The sequence below is a fragment of the Plectropomus leopardus genome, chromosome 13 (genome assembly GCF_008729295.1).
Source record: "Plectropomus leopardus isolate mb chromosome 13, YSFRI_Pleo_2.0, whole genome shotgun sequence".
NCBI lineage: Eukaryota > Metazoa > Chordata > Actinopteri > Perciformes > Serranidae > Plectropomus > Plectropomus leopardus.
This window is the reverse complement of record NC_056475.1, coordinates 31,517,734-31,521,287: the sequence shown is the minus strand read 5'-3', so window position 1 is coordinate 31,521,287 and position 3,554 is coordinate 31,517,734.

Genomic DNA, 3,554 nt, shown 5'->3' with positions numbered 1-3,554 from the left:
CAGATAAGAGGATATGCATAAAGGATGTCATTGTTTCGGCTTGAGGTCACAAACAAGTTCCCACCTTACTCGCTATCGTATGCATTCTGTCCTACCTATGCTTTGTTTGGAGGCTGAAACTGGAGCTCAGTTTGCTCAGCCAACATTTGAATATCTATTCAACCAAGATTTGCCTTCTTTTGGAAGAAAAAAACAACAACTTTCTCTTCCCTTAAAAGGCCATAGTTCACGGTCTAAACTTGTTGAAATCCTGCTGTTTCTTCTTCTAGAGGGAATTTGATCGTTTGAGCTAACGTTGCTGGTTGGTCTTGTGGGTGTCACAGTTTTGGAGGCAGGTGTTTTTCTGTGCATTTTAGCCTTGTGAACTCTACGGCCTGGGAAAATATTTTCATACCCTTATGACTTAGTGCATAACTCCCACCACCAGCAGCACACCCAACACACCACCCATGAGAAGACAAGACAGGAGGAAGGAGAAAGAGGGGGAGAGCACAGTGTAGGAAGAAGCACAGACAGGGGTCAGGACACAGGAGGAATCTCAGAACGGTGAGAAACAGCAACATGCAGGGGAATCAAATGTTGAGAGAAAGAGGAAAGTTAATGAGGGGCCGAGAGAAATAGGAGCCGATTTGGCACAATGTAATGATCAGAGAGCTTTCAAGGAGAGCTCTCTGCAGTCAAGCAGTCCAGTTGCATTGATAAAACATCCCCTTGTTTTGTGCTTGTTTCTTCTTATTATTATTAGTATTGTTATATGCTAAAATCTCGGGCAGTAAAAGGTTATCTAATGCTATGATTTCATTAGTGGCCAGATTGGAGTTATGGATGACTGTGAGCCTGTTTAGACCTGGTGTTAGCGTACGTTTCTGAGATCCGTACACATCGCCAAGACATGTCGCCGTTTACACCTGCACCTATCATGCATCTTTAGCTATTACTTCTATACTTTTGCTAGCTGCTCTGTAGCATACTCGCTACTCACGTTAGCAGTTGTGTCAGTACAGATGGAGATATCGCTTTCTGTAAAATTCAACACGTCTCCTTCAACAGGGCAAGTCAATGGATAGTCATGCAATACTCCGTCCAACTCGCCATAAAATGGGTAAGTTACAAAACATTACCACATTGTCACAAAAACAACCATCACGTCCTGCAATGATGACGTCCCGTCCAGGTTTCGACTACAAAACATACGTGGTCAAATGCATCCCAGACCCCCTCAGCATGAAATGTGTCTTGGTTAAACGAGTATTTAGCACTATCCAGTTGTAATCAGATCACCCGAGACGCATGTTGATGCTAGGTCTAAACAGGGTGTGTGAAGCCTTCCAGACACGTAGTGAAAGGAGAGATTTCAGTTAGGAAGAAAGGCTCACTGTTGCAATTTCCACACATAATGTTCAGACACAAAGAGTTGTTTCAAACACTTTCATATACGTTCAAACATGACTTATGAAAATGAAAAGGCTGTTCAGTAAATTTTCCCCCAAAAAACGGGAGTGCTTCTGATTTTCTGGGACACTACTCAGCACCAACCCTCACAGCCAGCCGTGGACTCAGGAAGCTGATCATAGAGCTTGGGTTGATGGGGACAATTGAAAGATGTCTTTAGAGTGGGGACGAAATAGGACTGGAGAATACAATGCAGGAAAAAGTGTGGTGGGAATAATTTTCTGATCAGAAAACGTCCGCTAATTTAAGTGCAGTGCATTGGTACTGGTAAACAGAAACATCACAAGACGCTGGAGTATAAATGTTCTTGTGGATATATCCCTTCTGTCAGTATTGGTAGGTCTTGTTTATGTGACATAGATGTGCACATTAAAATATACTCACATCCCAGCAGGGACAGACAGATTTACATTGTGTTCTTAATGTCTCACAGTGCAGTCTTCAGAGACCCAGTGTACTCAGGATGAACACCATGGATAGCAGCACAGAAGGAAGCCAAGGTAATCTTCAAGTGCTTGGAAATGCTCTAGACAATTAGCCTCCCTGCATTAGACAAACAATTGCCCATAAAAGACAATGATGCCAAAACATTTCATGATGTTTTATTACGTGCTCCACCCGCAGTTAGTGAGCGTGAACGTGTTTTGGGAACAATAACAGGCTGCCTGGATGAACTGAAGTATTGTTTGTTTTTTGTCTTGATGCAAATTGGGAAGGAAGGCTCATGGAAAAAATGAGTCCAAACCTTCGTTTCAAGTGTTTTTATTCTACTTCCCTTTCATTGGTGTGTGTCTCTTGACTATTTGGTACCCTTAATGTAAAGGCAATAGTTTCTTTGTTCACAGATATTGGTTCATACAGCTTTTCTTATCAAAATGCTTTTGTAGTGCTTTGTTCCCTTTGCCAACTGAACTGGTTAGACACTGCTTTAAGGTAGTCTGAGCTTTAAGTTTGGGAGTTACAAATGTGTGACTAAGGCAAACATAATGTCAGCATATGGCCAATTTTTAGAAAAAAAAAGACCTGCTTTGGGAGCGAGGATGGACTTGAGATCTTAAGAGTGGATTGCTTTCCATCGTGAAAGGTTGAAATCAATCCTTTTTCATTAGGTGAGAAGCTGGGTCAGATCCAATGGGCTACTAATGGCTGGACGACACATCAGCTTTTTTAAATCAAGACAAATAGTCGCCAGAGAGATTCTGATTTCATGGTAAAGATATAAACCTAATCCTATAGCACCAAGAAAGGGTTGAACAACATATTTGTCTGTGTGTGTTTGTAGCTGTGACTGAATATGCAAATATGTTTCAGTGTTTGTGGGAGCATTATATGTGTGTTCATGTAAAATATATTCATACATTCCTGTGTGTCTCCTCTATCCTCTCACATTGATTATTTAACCCCTGAACTATACTTGCAGACAGCAACAGTGAAGTTCAGTCTGGGTTTGAGTTATACATTTCTTTCACTGCAACACAATATTTGATCCCTGTAAATAAAAAATAGCAATAGGCTAATATTGTTTTTACATTCAGATCAACCTGCATTCACAGGTTTAAAGAATCTATTTGTGTTTGAATGAGACCATGTCAATAAATAAAGGATGAAAAGATAAAATACCCAAATTTAGAAACTTCAATTATGATATGAGCCAGAATTCAACATATGTCAACATAGATATGATTTCTTTAAAGAAATTATACTCAGATTGCTTCCCCATAGACTGAGATGACCAGGTGCTTGTCATAAAACCTCTCCCCTGTTAACAATGCCGACTGCATTATATACAAAGAGCAAGGTTTGTAAAACAGCTCTATCAGCTGGCTGGAACTTCATCTGACACGCTCAGCTCACCGGGAGCTGAGCTTTGCAACTGAAATCAAAACCAACAAAACCCAACAAAAAAAAAGGAAAACAGCTATGAGGTTTTGGAGGAGGGTGAAACCCTGTGGCCTCACCCTTGAATCTGCAGCTTGGCAGTGGACCAGTTCAGCTTACTCTGATCACCATCGTCAAAAGGACTCGACACAAACTTTTAAAAAACATCAGGACGTCAGCCCTAAAAACACATTCACATATCACACACACTTATCTTGGTTGTC